At 38.4% G+C, this 17,675-nt stretch overlaps 1 protein-coding gene across 4 annotated transcripts in view; it reads left to right on the top strand.

Annotated features, from left to right (window-relative positions):
* LOC106961579 (galactosylgalactosylxylosylprotein 3-beta-glucuronosyltransferase 1-like) overlaps positions 1-17,675 on the top strand; it is a 112,816-nt gene that overhangs the window by 25,093 nt on the left and 70,048 nt on the right. The window lies entirely within an intron of this gene.

Below are 17,675 nucleotides of genomic sequence, written 5' to 3'. Positions count from 1 at the left end.
AAAAAAAAAAAATTTTTTTTAAAATTCCCTTTTATTTTTAAAAAAAAAAAAACCAAAAAAAAAAAAAAAAAAAATTTTTTTTAAAATTCCCTTTTATTTTTAAAAAAAAAAAAACCAAAAAAAAAAAAAAAAAAAAAAAAAAAAAAAAAAAAAAAAAACCTAAGTAATATGGGTTTATTGGCAAATTTTAAGTGAAATTATGTACATAGCTGAAATTTGGTTGTTGTATTTTGATGTTCATGTGTTTCTGATTAGACAGGTGAAATGTTTTGTTTTTAAATTACATGCATACTACCTTCCACATTTATGAGCACCAATAGCCTTACAATAAAACAACATTTTATTGAATTGCAAGAGCCAAACTTCCCCAAATTCACAGACTCATTTCTAAAAAGTTGTAGTTCAGAATTGCAGAAATATGCAATTTCTGGCTAGCTTCCACTATAACAATCACTGTCATCTTATGTTTCAGATGGACCCAACTGCACGCAAAACCAGAGACAGTTTCTAACTTTGAACATTTTTCACTCTGCAAACGTTTCCACACCAAAGGGTTATATTATTACTGTGAACTGGTACTGATTAGTGCTGTGTTCCTCTGATTGAAAATAGGTCCAAAATCAGGTTTTTTGAGATCCTGCCAATCAATCTGAAAATTGGCCAATTCACTGGCTGATTCCTTGGGGCATCTAATTTTCTGCAATCAAACACTCAAGCTACATATTTTCAAAAGGTGCAGGGTCACAGTGGTGATGGGGAAAATGCCCGGTATGCCAGATCACCAGTCCAGAATGATTGGATATCTCATTCAATCATTCTCTGACATCTGGCCCATTCAGAATTCTTACATCTGCTTTGTACATGCTGCCTCTGTCCTCACACACAATGACTCATGGTAGAATTGCAGTTCCTTGTACGTTTTTGGATGTAATGCTCTGTGTGCAGAAGGAATGACACTTGCTAAACACCGAAGCAGAAGTCCTATTGTTGTTGCAAGTGTACAATATGCATTGTTCAATATAAACATATAGGGTAGGATTATTGGTTGAAGATGGAGGACTCAGACAGGAATAGACACTGAACAGCACCATGAACCAGAGGAAGAGGGAAGCCAGAGTGAAAACAAAGTAATTGCTGATGTGTGACAACAGATCACAACAGGTCCGAATCACTGCTGTGCCAATATATATATATTTTTTTTTTGCTTTATTTAAATTGTGGTGTTAACTTATGAAAACTAACTACCACAACACAAATCATATCCAGATGCCGATCTTGAGATTCTCATAAATTTGCTTTCCACAGACAATCTCTTGTTTACATAAAAAGACACCACAGAGATGAAGAATGCTTTTCTTCAAACCAGAAATTTCTGGACGTTTTTTTTTTTCTTCTTCTTCTTTTTTCTTTTTGTGAAAGTGAAACAGAGAATTTAAGCTGGTTTTCCTTCCATTTTTAACACTGTTAATATCCTTATCCACTTTTTCCTTGCAGATACAAAACTGTCATTGTCACCTTGTGAGTGTGAAGACACAAACACTCCACCAATTTATCACTTTGTTCTGCTTCCTCCACTTCTATTTTGAGTCAATCTGGAATCTTTCCTGTAACATAAAGCTTATGTTAGAATGCTGAAAAAAACTGAACATATGGTCAGTGCGGCAAATGTGAAACAACTCCAACTAAGCACGATGGTTTGCAAAGATATTTAAACGGCTTTGTGGCACATTTAAGAAATAGTAGTATTAATAAATTGCTGCTGGATTTCCTTATTCGTTGACAATAAGGATTATTCTCTTCTTATGCAATTTCCTAAGAATCCAGCCTTACACACTCACACCGGAAAAAAAGAACGTAAAATATATTCACTTAGATCGAACATCTTGATATTTTTTTTTTTCTTTCAGTTTAAATTAGATGGCAGAAAAGGTCCCAGACTTTCAGCCACAGTTTCAATCCTTTATGGATGGCATGCGGTATGCAGCCTATTTTCTGATTTCACGTTTTATGCAAAGTTGCCTTATGTGCCTCTTCGTAAACCAGTCACTACAAGTAAAATTAATTAAAGTTGTCCTCATTAAGTCAGCAAAGCTTCATGTCACAATCATAATTTAATAATAATTGTGATTAAGTAGTTGCCAGAGGAGACATTCGACTAATAACCTGCTGGTCGACCTACCTAATCAACAAAATTGGTAATGACAGACATGCAGGGATCCATCTTTCACTCAGGAGGTAAACTCACAAACATTAACATGCCTTTACAGACTGATATAAAAGTAATGCTTTGTTTTTGCCAGCAAATTGTGGAAGGAGGTTTAGATGAATCCTAAAAGGATTAGAGTTTAACATTTTATGCAGAATTTGCAATTATATTTACATCCTTTTGACTTGTTCACATTTTGTCATACTACAGCCACAAACTTTACCTCAATGTTATTGATAGTTTAGATGAGATAAGAATATATGTTAACCATGGTTTTCAAATCTTGCCACAGATTCTGCTTTTAAAATAAACTTGGACTTTGACTGGGTAATTTTATCTCATGACTAGACTTTGCAACGCATTGTATGGTTGACATCTTGAGGTAAAAGGCTTTTGTTCTGACCCAGGCTGGAAGTTGGAAATGTCTTAATTAGTTTTAAAAAGATCTATAGTATTCATTTCTCTGTATTTTATTTTGAAGGAGAATTTTGAGATAGCAGTGCATTGTGGGTAACAGAGGCAGTTGCAGTTTGGAATACCTGTCCGCAGATAGAAAGCCTGCCTGTTAATGTATAAACTTCACCTCCTGTGTTGTCAATCTTTTCTTACACCTCCGAAAACAATGGCTGTAAGTTCAATATGTGTTCTGTTTGGTGTTATATGGTTATTTTGGGATTGTTTTCCAAACGCGTTTATTCTAGAAAAGCCATATCCTCTTAACTGCAGCTAAGGTTAATTCTATTCTGACACTAGAAGTTTATTCTGTGTATTTAGAGCTGATGCATATTTTATTTTTCTGTTTCTTATAGTTTCACTCAATCTTTCATTGAGCTTTTCCACACCACTGGTCAAAGTTGTGTCAAGAAAATGTAATAAAGGAGCAAGACGCTCAGCTTCCTGGCTCATGAAATTGAGTTTGGCTTGCTGTTGATCTGTGTTAACATACACAGAGTATTTAACATGTAGTGATAACAGTACAGCTTTAAAGGTTAATCTCTTTTAATTTTTTTTGATTTATGACTTATGATCTGAATGGCATATTCTTATTTTATTATTTCCCCTTTTGTTTGTACAATCAGTTGTTTTGTAAGAGGCGTCGCAAAACACCCAAATCAAACTGATCAAAATAATAACTGATAATAAAATCGAAACGCAGGCTGTGAAACGTACACCTACACCCTAATCAAGACAATAGAAGCTAATAAGCCTTTGAAACTGCCAGCCGTGACTGAATCCACACATGCTGTGCAAAAACGGCAGGAGAAGATCCGCATCCTCCACAATCCGTGTTGATGTGAAAGAGGGGAAGGAAAAAAAAAAACGTAGACTGACTTAGAATGTCATTCTCTGCACAAATGTTCACTTAAATACAAAAGCTGTTTTGTTTTTTTCCCCTCAACAGAATTATGGCCGTAAATGTTACCTCAAATCCGTTTGCCCTAGGTTACATCTCAAGGTTAAGAGAAGCCATTCTTGACGTCTTTATTCTCGGAAACACAACCTGCTCCTTAACACCACCTGAGCCTCTCGTGTTTTTTTTAAATATTATTATTATTATTCCTTCCAGGCACTGGTCCTCATCTGTATGTGTCCACCAAGGTTAATTTGAGCCACAGTGTCAGCTGTGGAGCCATGCCTTTGGTTGGAGGTCGGAGTGAATACACAGGTGTTTTCTGACAGGTTAACACCTTGACACAGGTGCCTCTGACACCACTTGGTTATAACATAATTGCAACATCGCCCGATTTTAAAGAAATGGGGCTAAGTCGTGGCGGACTGGCAGGAGATACGGACTGGACGTCCAAACTCCATTAATGTTAATTGGACTAGAAATACAGAGGCATGGAGAAAGCAGTCAATCAGTAGGTGGGGAGGGCGCAGAGTGTGATGTAGGGAGCAAGGAAAGAGAATCCACTGCGATAGAAGGCTTATCTACAGCTGAACCTCCAGTGTGTGGGAGGTTAATGCAATGTCATGATGGACAGATTCCATTTTGCTGTCTCATCTGGGAGACAGAGCCATCAGAGAGTAAAAGGCAATTTGTCTAAAGATTTATAGCTAATTGTACATGCATGAAATCCAAAAGAAGGCTTATGCATCTCAATTTGAAAATTAAGTGGCTCCTGCAGTAAATCTATGCTGCAGAGGATTCACAATAACAAGGTGAGGAAAATTAATTGTATCTTTTTTTTTTTTTTTTAATGTCACGAAGGGCCTGCCATGCTTGGTGTCTGTTGCATGAGACTGCATTAACCCTAATCACATATTTCATTGCATGCATACATTTCCTAAAGGTGTTAGATAGAAGCAACATGAACCTGGACGCTCAGCATCTTTCTGAAAGGAGGAGACGGGATGAGAGGCTCGTTTGTGCCTCTCTGTCCCTGTGAGACTTCTGTGATGTGTGAGGATTTATGCAGCTGCTGCAATCTGCAGATTCATAAGGGCTTGGTTTTTTATGTTATTAGACACAGGCTCATTCAGTGTGTATGCAGGCTTGTATTTCTCCTACCTAAGCCAAGAAAATGAAGAAAAAAATAAAATAATAAGTTGACCATTTTGATTTTCCATATTTGACGAAACCAATTTAATATTAGGATGCAAGTATATGGTAATAACACTTGGACGATGACTGACTCATTTACAACTAATAAAATTGCTCTTTGTTTAAAACAAAAACTATTCACTGCTCCCCTAAAACAAGCCTCCGTACATTTAAAATACAAAATACAGAAATGCACAACTGTATTTGAAAGCCTTGCTGAGCTGGCATGCAGCACTGAAAAGACGACCAACAGTGAATTTCTCGGAGAATATTTCTTCAGCTGATTGGACTTGAAGGTGAGCACGCAGCATTCATCACAGGAGGTAAATTTTCATCTGAGAATAAATTCAAGACATTTAAATTGGTGCTGAAATATGTTAGAGACGTGCATAAATGCATACATAAAAAGCCCCTTATACATACTATTTTACACTCTGGCATCCATGCCCACTTCACCCACAGTGTTGTAGTGGGACTCATGCCTCTCCAAAAGTGGTAAACTGGTTGACATGTTCACAGGGCAATATAGGGGCGAACAAGGCAATTGGCTGCTGTAATGCTGTCACTTTAAAATCTGAAATATATATATATATATATATTTTACAGTCTGTTGGTCATCCATGTAGCATAATCTATGAATAAATGGGAATGTGATATGTAAATGACCATCAACCGCCAGATTTGTTAAATCATGATAATTGCTACAACCAGATATGCCAGGTTCAGACAGAAAAGGTCCATTTTAGCAGTTAACCTCTGTAGTAAAGTTTTCATTACTCCTGTAAATATTCCTCTTTCATATTGAGTTATGAAAGGTAGTCTGCCATGAATGCAAATGCAACAAAGCTGCGAATATCATTGTGTCACACCTTCCACATTGTAAATTAGACCTTACATGCCAGTAACTTAAAGAAATTCAGTCAATTCTGTAATCAAGAGATTTTGTGTCGAGTCTGAAAAAAACAGTGAGCTGTCAAAAAGTGTGAGCTGTCAAAAGATTTCATCCAGGGACTGGGGACAGGCAGCCTCTGTGTGTTGATTTTCTTCTCTTTTTATTTATCTGAGGGCCACTGCTGGCTTTATAGATATTTTTGAGTGACGGTTCCTTGTGATAATCAATCCGGCTCAAAATACAACATGTGTGCGGTTTTGATGCAGACTGAACAAAATAATAAAAGACAGGGCTTTCGCATTGTACATACAAGTGAAATGCTCTCAGAACCTTTTGTGCTGCAGATGGAGAAAAAAAAAAAAGGCAGAGTACATCAAGCAGAGCCTAAAAGGGATCCAGCACTTTGGCTTTTTGTGTTGAGATTTGTATACCGCATGACATTAATTCATAAACTAGCATTTGTATGAGATATACTTACTTTAAAGCAGAAAATGATGCATCAGTGGTATACATTTTGGAAATGCATGAAAAGACAGTATTCTACAGGACCATGCAAAAGCATTCATACAGTTTTGATTTATTTATTTATTTATTTTTTAATTATTTTTGTAAAATGTAAATTCAGTCTTATTTAGTAATTTCTTTATACAGTCACATTTTTTGTGCAGTAGCATCTGCAAGTAGCTTGAACTTTGTTTTGTAGCTTTGGACATCTAGAGAGTAAAATGTTTTGCCCATTCCTCTTCGCAATAACTCAAGCTGAAGCAGAGTGGATGAAGAGACTTTTAGTCTTAGATTATCAAATGGATATAGAATGAACCAAAGTGCCTAACACCTGAAGACAATTTAATCTAAACTTTTCCCTAGCAGCTTTGATTGTGAGTTTAGGGCCATTAACCGCTTTATTTAGGGATTGTTGTGTTTCACAGTGCGTACAGTGTGATGTGCAGTGTTTGTTTTCACCTCTCATGGTTTAAAATGAATGTTGGTCTAATCTGAACAGAGCGCATGTTCCCAAATTTACTGTAGCCACCAATGCTATCAAGAAATCAATATATGCTTTTTCTTCCACTTTACAACAATCATAGTTTGTGTATTTCTGCCACATACAAGCTCAGTGAAATAGATGAAAATGTGTTATTGCTACATGATGAAATGTAAAAAGTTCCAAATGTGTACCTTACAAATCGCTGCATGGGCAGAACACACACACACACACGCACACACACACACACACACACACACACACACACACACACAAAATCCAGTAGAAATGTAACTTGGCCTCAAAGTCAGTCGAAGTAATGGAAAAAAAAAAAATCGACATAAAAGAATTGAATCCTATTCAACCAGAACTCCACCCGGGTCTTTCGAGAAGACGCTAAGTTCAGTATGGAGTGTCAAATCCCTTCTTGAAGTTGTGCAGTTTTTGTGGCAAGAGTTGTCTGTCTTTGATGCTGTACATCCTCAGCAGCTGATGGATGGCAGAGTAAGGACAGAGACCCTTACGCTATTCATCAAAACCAGACAACGTGTTGGAGTCTGGTGGCCTCTGTGAAAAATGAGCACCACTACCTTTTCTGCAGTGTGAAAAGGGTAGGAACACTGGAAAAAGTCCCAGTGAGGGCAAAAAGGTGCTTATTTTAAAGCTATATTTTCTTCTTTGGCTGCTAGCTTTGCCTCACGGCTTATAAAAAGGCACTCAATGTTTTGTCGTGACCAATGAACGGCATGATAAATCGCTCTGTCCGCTGTGGGCTGTGCTCAGCAGGGCTCCAAGTAGTTATTTAAAAATGAGCAGTGAGAAGGAAGACAGAGGTGCTTGACGGATGCTGCGCAGACTCGTGTCGGCCTAAAGGACACTTTGCATGCGAATCTGTGAGGCAGCGCCTGCATTACCCAGAAGCTGTTAAAAAATCTGTTAAAACGGGAAAAAGGGTGCAGAAAAGATGCACTAACAGCAGGAATGAGGAATGCAGACATCAATGAAATCCTTAAGCAGCCCTTTGAAAAAAGACAGTTTTTTATAAAATGTCTTATTCACCGTTACAGCATTGATAGGCAAACAGATTGGAACTGTAGAGAAGACACTGTTCAACCATCAGTCAAACTTAATAGTTGTATATCTTTATCCTCCCAGAGAGTGGCTTACTGTGCTGAAGGAGCAGCTACCGTTTGTCCTGTCAGTAAGAGTATGCCTTGATAAATGGAGAGTTTAAAACTTGTTGACTTGTCAGTAGTCAAAATATACATTCAAAGTTTAAAACAAAAGAGGCCGGAAGCAGCGTTCAGTTCCAACATCAAGCATTCACACTTTATGTCTGGAGAGCCTGTGAATGTTGGGCTCTTCTGTCTTTTGCAGTATGTAAGGCAGCATCTTATGTCCAACTACATCAGTGCTCTTTTCATTTGTTTCGACACGTTAAACATATTTGAAAAAAACAAGCAAATTCATTGCAGCGATTCCATTAAAATGGTGAAAACAATTTATTACATATGCATTGAAGTCAGAGTGATAAATTACAAGTGGGATGATTATGGCTTACAGCTAAATCCAAAAACTCAAAGGAGTTTGAATACAGAAATGTGAGCTTGCTAAAGTATGTTTTGTGTGTAGCATGCATTACTTAATCAGGGCTCAGTTTGCATTACTGACTGCATTAGTGCAGCATGCCATGGGGTTGATCATTCTGTAGCTGTGATAGAATGCTAAGACCTTGGTCCACATTTGCATTCATTCCTCATTTTGACATTACCCCCATTGATTCATAGGTTCAATCAGACTTGTTTACTGGCCAATCATGCCAATTGTAAGTCATTCAGTGCAGAACAAATTTACTGAGCTGTGCGAAAAGAAGGCAGTAGAAGTGACAGACATAATCTCTATGGGCTCAGCTCATGTGATGAGCAGTGAATTTGAACTCCTGCCATCTGAGAGGCGATTCAGGGTGCCTTTTTACAGAAGAAACATGTGACAGAGTATGTAAATCGAATTTCCATTTCTATGGACAATAATACTTTAATCTTATCTCATCAATCATGGGCATTAAAGTAGGTGCTTTTTCAGTGTGGGAAGGTGCCAAGACCAGCTGGAAAATGGAATCAGCAGCTCCAATAAAACTCGACATGGGAGGGAATTATGAGAAACGCGTTAAAATACGGTGGTAGATGGCTGTGCAAAACACCAACATATCATACGACGGTCAAATCTGTTCTGACAGTGGAAACGTCACACTGGACCTCAAGCAACTGTCCTACATTACTGTGTGGTGGCTCTTAAACCTCTTAATCCAGCTGCACACCATGTAAGTCCTAAACTCTGAAATAGGTTTTCTGTCGCTCCTCTTAAGACCGCAGCTATCCTTGCTTCTTAATGTACTTTTTTCTACCACACCTTTTTTCCTTCCACCCAACTTTCCATTAATAACCTTGGACTTTGAACTGCTTCTTCAGCGATGACCTCCTCAATCAGTGACTCTCTGCTGGGGAAACTGTCAAATCAGCAATCTTCACAGTAATTACAAGAAGAAACTTTAGCCTGACATTTTAAAGAAACGTCTTTTATTACACCTATGTCGTATTTTGCTTTTTCTGAGAAACTGGATGTTGGATATTTATTAGCTGAAAGCCATAATCATTGCAGAAGTGCTTTGATTGTGTCAAAAGCTGGATGGCAAAACATTTTCTCAAACTCTCTCTAACTCTTGTTTGTCCTCCAGAAAAACATACACCTCTAATAATGGAAAACCTTGGTCCATTTAGCATCTTATGCCAATCTTATGACATCTTATGTCTTCCATTGGTAAGTTTGGGGTGAATTTTGATTCTGATTTTGCTTTCGATGGTCATACTCGCAATCCAATTTGGAAGTTGTATTTCATCCATTTGTGCCTTCGGTATTGGATTGTTCTAACTCCTTATTCACCTGCCTAAACAAGGCATCTCAGGACCATCTGCAAGTTGAATGAGGTTTTACAAACATCATCAAATTGTGGCATTCCTTTTATATAGTTTTAGAAAGTGTAATAATGGCTAGATTTGTTGGGAGCCAAGTCTTGTATTAGGTGGTGAGAAGTATGTGACATGACATGAAAGGACTTGAGAGATGAAAAGAGGCCAGAAAGATCCTAAGAAACAGGGAATTGCTATTGGTGCTGGTTATTCTGACACTACAAGTGACCCGGTGTCATTTAAAAGAAAATCTTTGGGTGATGTAATTTTAATGTTAAAGGCTTAAAACGTCTTCTTTCTCCTGAGCTGATAAGTTTGCTTAGAAAAAAGGAATGTAATCAGCTGTGCCTATTCAGACAAACGCTTATGTGTGTGTGTGTGTATGTGTGTGCCACACACACACACACACACACACACACACACACACACACTTTGCATTAGCTTAATTGCAAACTGCCTTTGACTGTGGTTTTCATTTCAATTTTAAATTGACCCTGTCCTAAAAAATAAATAAATAAATAAATAAAATAAAAGCTTCAAACTTTCCAGTATAAATCCTATTATAAATTCAAGGTGAAATCTAAAGTGTGTTTTTATTTCTCTGGATTTGTCTTATGAAGATCAATTTGTAAATGTTGTCTGGTTTGATTTGATGTTTGCATGTGTTATTGGGATTTTTTGCTGAGTGCTCAGGATACTGAACAATCACAAACGATATTGCATTCTAACCAAGTTTAGCTTTGTTTAAGGAGACACGGCTGTTTAATTGCTCTGTTTAGTGCTCAAAGCAGCTTCATTTGGGAATTTATTGGATTTTGCTGATATGCTTAGCTTACATTATTTTTATTGTCTGCTTTATTGAATTCAGAATTATTCTTGTTAGTGTTTAGTTTAAAAATTACTGTGTTTTGTAACTTGTACATATCCTCACCTGTTGTCCTACTCTAAATTATAAATTTGAGGTTAATTAAAACGTTCATGTGAGAATCTGCCATGTGTTGGATGTAAGTGGTTCATTTTATGTGCTGTATTTTCTCATAGGCATTCATATTTTCCATCATATTCATTGTTTACTGCAGTTTGTTTTTTTGGAGGAGGGTTCTTAAAGTAAGCTTATTACCTACAGAAATTACACAATTGTGTGAAAAGCTATTTTGCCATACAGAACTATTGTCCATTCACATTATGTTGTGTTTTATTGTACAATTAATTATAATAATTAATTGATATGTTCTTCAACTTAAGACAGGCAATTTCCATTCCTGTTTTTTTCAAGTGCTTCCAAAGTGTCTGAAATTAACCAGGAATTGTGTTTGCCTGAGTGGTGGTGTATAAGCAGATGGCAGACATATAATATGTAAAATTAAAAGAGCTTTTAGAAATAGAAAGGGAAGGAACAGTATGTTTGTTTTTCTTGGGCTAATGTCACACTAGCTACTTAAAAATGTGCTACTTGAGTAAGAATAGTGGAAAAGGAGGGTCGAAATGGCAAAAATAGTAATTAAAAAATATTTTTAGGATAACCTGAAGTGTTTTCTCCCATACAGCAGTAATATTTAAACTGTTTTATTGCAGTTACAAAAGACATTTATGTAATGGTGTGGAAACAAAACACGTTCTTGAACAACTCGGTGCATTTGTTTAATGTCTCTCTTACTTTTCCTACCGTTTCTCATTCATTCTTGTCAGCGGCTCCACCTACTGGCGTGGAGTAGTATTACACAACACAACATTTTAAGACAATGAAATCCAAATGTACTGGGTTAGATTAAATTAGGGTCTTAGTCTTATTTATGCCACCGCCACACTAAATATCTTACAGATGGGTTTCTTTTCAGGCTGTGTTCCAACATTTTGACGGGGACGTAGTTTTTCCTTACTTCTTCTTTGTAAATTCACTGCTTTTGGAAAATAATAATGTTAAGAGATCAAGGGTCAGATTTTTATTTTTTTTTTGAGTTTGCGGTAAAGTAACCAATTCTACTTGAGGAACCCGTTTCCCTCTGGTTAAATGCGGTAAATACCGAACAGATCTTAAAGCTGTCTCTTTGAGATCAAACCTTCATGACCCCCAATTTAATGTCAGGCTTCCTCACAGATGTAAGTTTCTCTCTGATAACACTGTGAAAAATTGAAGGTCTTGTTGCTCCAGCAAATCCCATCACTCACTTCAGGAAACTGGCTTTTTTTTTTTGCCTAAAGCAAGTGTTCCACATGAGCGTACACTGCCTGAGTGAACATCCAGTCTAAGCTTGACAAATTGGTTCCCAAATAGCAATTATTTCAACATCAATTAGCCACTGAAGCTGCACATTGTTGTAGAAGACTTGTAGATATGCGTGCACACACAGATGCTCTGTGCGCTTGTTTATTTAATGTTTTAGTTCCAAAAAACAACCATTCACGCCAGATACACCTTCATTATTAAAGCAAGACAGGGACCTGAAGTGCACAGCTGAGATGTAATTAGATTCTGCAAGATAATCAGACTTGGAATGTGTCCTGCAATTAATCTGTGCAGTGAAATATGCAGATCACAGGATTTATCTCATCTAGCATCAACTGTTTCCCGACGGATTCTGGACCTTTGAAATACTTCAAAGAAGTTCATTTTTGTGGTCAGCAATTATAGCATACCTCCAAGTTGAATGTTTGTAACGTGCTCTGCTAGCTTGGCTCGTCTCTCTCTCTCTCTCTTCATTAAAGCAGCTGTTTCACAAGATACTTTTTAGGAGAGGCAATTAGAAGAGGATCTTCCGTATGAGAGGAAAATCCAACCTGCAATTTAGACAGAGGGAAGGTCTTCTCTTGGACCGAGCTGACAAATCAACCCCTTGGCAGCCATTAAGTGGAGGGAACAAAGAAACTGATATAATTTCATTTTCTCATGCAGGCTTTTACGGAAAACTAGCAGGAGAGTTCTTTCAAGTCCAAATCATGGCCTGTCACCTTGATCATTTTGAGCTATGCTATAACAGTTCACAGTCCAAGGATATGAGGAAAAAAACTTAATGTTAATGCCTTAAGCAGAGGCCCAGACTAGCAATGAAATGAACAAATCCATTTGACATATTTGTAGAGGGCTTTTTAGAGCTTTCAGCATATAGAGCCTCAGGGGAGTGCAAAATGTGCTCAACTGTGCATTTTAAAAAGTTCTCATTTTGGAATAGACACATCAGCCTCCTGTGGTTCTGTCAGATAAATTGACTGTATGGTGGCCTGGAATGTACCCGTATGGATTCAGACACATTCATTTCTTCAGAGTAAAAGTTTTCCTTGATCTTCAGTCAACAGAGAGAATAAGTGTCCTTCTCCAAGTGACCGTAGCTGCATCAAATCAAGACAGACTGCCTCAATTACTCAGATTCATCTTATGACATCCTCCGCAGTGACCAGGGCTGGCACCATTTAGACGTGACTAAGGAGGAAGCATCATGCTAATAGGACGGCAGAGTTCACATTTCACTCTTAAAATACGAAAACACGGCTGAGTGAACCAGACAGAGCTGCGTCCGGCCAGCCGCTGGCAGATGGAGGACTCAGCTTCATCATTCTTCTGGGCTCTGATCTGACCTGTCAGTACATTCCTCTGTTGAGAAACACACGCAACTGCTTTCTAAGAAGATAGATAAGAAAGATGAGATAAATCGATTGATAAGATGGAAAAGATAAATAAGACGGACAGACATACATACAGAAATGTTGCATGCAAACTCCAAACAACATTTCAGCCACCACAGTGGAGCAATGAACATGCCATCTGCTATCAAAGAGCTTCAAATTGTGGAGGAGCGTACTTATCAGTTTAATATTGAGCATCGCCAGGCACACAGGTGTCAACTTTCAGAGTGGAGCCACCATGATGTCGCTGCCTTGCAAAGAAGCACGTCTGCAGAATGGGTTCACAATCAGGAAGCAAGACGCAGTGTAGCTCTGGTCAATGTACCTCTGGTCACCGTAGCTTTGGTCAGCGTTCTGAACGAAGACAAAAGCTATAGCTTAAAACTTCTAGTGGGAAACTCCGAAACTACATAATATTAGTTCCGTGTGATGTGCATATAATTCTTTTCTGGAAATTTTCTCTGAAATAAAGTTCATGCGTGGATATTGTTTTACATCTTTTGATTGCATTACCTTAGTCCAAAGGGTTGCTATGTTCAAAACATAAGTGCCACAATATAGATATGTTTATATGTGTGGCAAAATAACTAATGTGTAGTATGCTTGGAGCAGCAATCAATTTCTGTAAGAGAAAATAATATATCTGTGCTTAGACCATCACAATTACAACCTTCAGGTTCTCCACTGCCGAGTGTCGCTGCCAACATAATTGAAGAGCCAACCACAGCTTCTGCGCGCTAACAGCCCACCCATATTCCCCTCTACAGTCACACCCTTCACAGTGAGGAAATGCTCCAAACTGGGCCAGAACGGAAACAGACATTAAACGGTCAGCGTGAGACTTGACAAATGGAGAAGCGGCTCAAGTGTAAGAGATACTGTCATATATTTCACAGAAGCACTGATCTTTTTAGGACATGTTTCTCCCAGTGGCACTCTTCCCTGTAAGATATTTTTAAACCCCAGTTTTACAGGAACAAAAGCCCCTCAATTTCCCTGAGCTGCAGTAATTATGACAACAAGGAGAATGAACCATGTGATTGTGTTGATAGATCCAAAGTATAGTATTACCTTTTAGGGGTGTCAAGGAGTCCTCCTTGAGGAGCGATCTAATTGCAGCTTGCGCAGAATTCAATCATGAGAGCATGCTGGAGGGATTTTCTTATTGTTTGCCTGACTGCACCAGCAGCTACGGCCTTGTTCAAGGCAGTCAGTGCACACAGGTGGAGGGAAACATTCAGCAACCTGAAGGAGTTAGGCAACACTTTGTTACTAACGAGAAAACTCAGGAAGTTCCTCAGGCATTAGTTTTATTTTGTTTCAGTATTTCACACAAGGATGGGGGTATAATTTTGAGTCCGAAACCAAGATGGCCTGCTAATATTGAGAAGTAACACAAATCTGAGGGTGAGCATACACAGTGTGCTCATTGACTACATTGATATAACTTCAATATCTCAGTCAGGATGAACATAGATTCTAAATGGACTATTTGTTAAATAAAATACTACTAAGAAAAGCCTTACCAAATGAAACTAAGTTGTAAGGATTTCAGTCAGCATGCACTTCCTTTTATGCAGCCACTGCCACAGCAGTATCCAGCCCATGAAAGCTATAGTCCTGAACCATCCTATCATCTTCAAAGTTTCCTAAAGTGTCTGGCATTGACCATTTACACTACGCAATACAATACCCATTTATACTATTGCATTGCTGTAAATCAGACATGATGGGCCGAGTTTTCAGGGGCAAACAACAGCACTCACTGCCCTCCTTGACTATTTCCGTGGGATGATTTGCACCATCACTCATACTGAAAATGAGCCAGGAAAGTTGAGCGACAGCTGCAAAGATGAAAGGCATCTAAAGAAAGGTTGTGGTTGCTTCACATTGGCAGTGAATGCACTATTAGTGTAATGGCACTCCAAATATCAACACTAGTCTTCCATATCAGTCACTCCAAGGATAAAGCACTACAGAAGGGGAAAAAAGTCAACTCTACAGCAGCTCTGGGCAGATTTTATTGACAGATTCAATATTGTTCAAGTGTAAATTTTGTTGGCTCACCAACGGTGTTTTAAAAATGTAATGCCTGAAAGTGAATTTCCACCCGCCGGCATTTAAAACAGACTGAGGAGTAGTGATATGTTCCTGCGGGACACAGCTACCAGCTATTATGTGTTTAAAACCCCAGAGATGGACTTATTCATGCTGAAGCACCTTCAGGCTTCTGCCGTTATTCTGGTACAGCTCCACAGCTCTTGCTCAGGCAAGAAATTCTCACTCAGGGATCTGAATATTCCAGAACTTGTGTTAAGTTTTGAATTTGTGTGTTTGTGTCTGGCAATGGGGAAGCAAAGTGATTTTACAGGGGATTACCTTTAAGCCCATGACTTTCCCCCGTATTTTGGCTGTGAATCCCCAAGGGGTCTCAACAGGAAGTTCTGAAACCACGGTTGATTTTAGGGTTATCATAAACAAGTCTTTAATGCTTTTTTTTTGTACTTATGAACAAAGTCATGGGCTTTTAATAGAGAAACCTTAATTTCAATTTAAAAACTGAAGTGAGATCAGCTGTTTGAAGGAAAATATTTTAGAGAGAGACTGCACAGTGATGAAGTTGGTAGCACTGTTGCCTTGTGGTGAGAAGGTGCTGGGTTTGGGGTTTTAGAGACCATATTTCTAAAGATTGTGTGTGTTGGAGGTTTAGCAAGAGCAGTGATTTTTGTTTGTGGAGCTCATCGCCAAAGACAAACCATCCATTAACTTACAATTATTAGAAGGGTTTGATTACTGGATTTTACAGTGCATTCATGCCCTTGATCATTGAAGGGAATGAATTTCAACACACAACTTTTTCACAAAATGTAGATAAGAGGAAACAATTCTCTGAATCTTGACATTTTAAGACATGTCTACGTTGACCTATGTTGCATCACAAGCAAATTCAAATTTTTGGTTCAATAAAAATCATTTTAAGTCTAATTCTGCTATGTGTATGAATAATTGTGGGCTTAATTGTAGAACATACACAACAGTCCAGGGTAGATAATGATGAATCTTGAAGTACTTAGAGCCTGTAGAGGCCAATCAGCTTAACATAAGTTCTCAAGAAATGTTGTAATCACTCAATAATGTGCTCATTTAATATGTATGTATGTATGGATATATGGATGGATGTTCTTCCACTCCTGGAAGACTTGCATTTGAATTATGTACCAGTTTTTGGTTCAACTATTTTTTTTAAAGTTTGGTTGTGCTCCTGTAGTGCATTTCTCAATAAAATGATCTTGGAAAATAAACTCCTTCTAAGCTGTTAAAGTCATTTTGGTATTTCCTGGGAGGGTTGTCAAAAGAGTCCCTTACAGTAAGTAATGAAACCCCAGCAGTGATAAAGGGTAATGCACCAGCGTGGTATAAATAAATTGTTCTTTGGATTTAACCTTTCCCAAAGCTTTTTTTTTTGTTCTTTCAAACACCACTAGTCCCAGCTGCCTTGTGTTGCCATGACAACCGGCGACCAGCCTCAGCTCAGTGCAGTGTTGTTTTAGTCTTGAGAGAAAACCACCCCCTTCCCAAAAAACAGGAGGACAATAATAAAGGCTGTTCTCCAAAGCTGTGATGAGAAGACACAAGCCTGTGTACTGTCACAAATATGCAAATCATCCTGGCTCAGAGAGGCCTTCGCTGCACCCATCAGTCACATCTCATGCTATTTCATTGTGCCGCTGAACACTGTGTGTGTGCAATTAGATTGTGTATCTCGCAGAAAGTATGAGGGTGTCAAGAGATTATCATTGAGAAATCTTTCAAATAAATCACCTTGGAGATAATTATATCACATCATTGCCATTAAGCCTCTGACATTTCCTTTATTCTTTAATGTGAGTATAATGAAATGCTAACATTAAATTCAGTGCACCTCTTCCCAGATGATAATGGACTAAATGGGTAATTATGATTTAACTGGATAGCTGGGAGCTCTCAGGGCTCAATGGTGACCTGCAGTTGACGATTGTTCTTGTAAACGGATATTCTACGCTCTGTGGCACGAGCTCCATTGAACTGTCATGGGGCTGTGGGGGTCTGCAGACCGCCACACCACCTCCAGCATTCTCCGAATCGATCACGTCGCAGCGTCCTGCAACAGAAATTCACCCAGCACAACTCCTCCAATTACTGCTGATGGCCCACATCTTCCCATCAGGGGTATGAGTTGGAGCCAGGAGCAGTCGTGGAGGAAAAGCAATAGAGTCGTTAGCCTGAAGTGGAAAGAGAGGCAGAGGGGGAAAGAAGGGATGTGTTGACAAGCATGCACAGCTGGTGAAACCTTTCCATGTCGAACTTTGCCAAGACGGATGTTGAACTTAGACCCGGCCATACATTATTAATATTAACCACTAACACAAGAATAAAGGAGCATTTACCCACCGAGTGACATTCTTGAATTAATCATAGAG

This window comes from Poecilia latipinna, unplaced genomic scaffold (genome assembly GCF_001443285.1).
Source record: "Poecilia latipinna isolate Pla-1442-1.1 unplaced genomic scaffold, P_latipinna-1.0 Scaffold1314, whole genome shotgun sequence".
NCBI lineage: Eukaryota > Metazoa > Chordata > Actinopteri > Cyprinodontiformes > Poeciliidae > Poecilia > Poecilia latipinna.
Note: the sequence above shows the minus strand (reverse complement) of the source record. Positions and strands in the feature narration are given on the sequence as shown.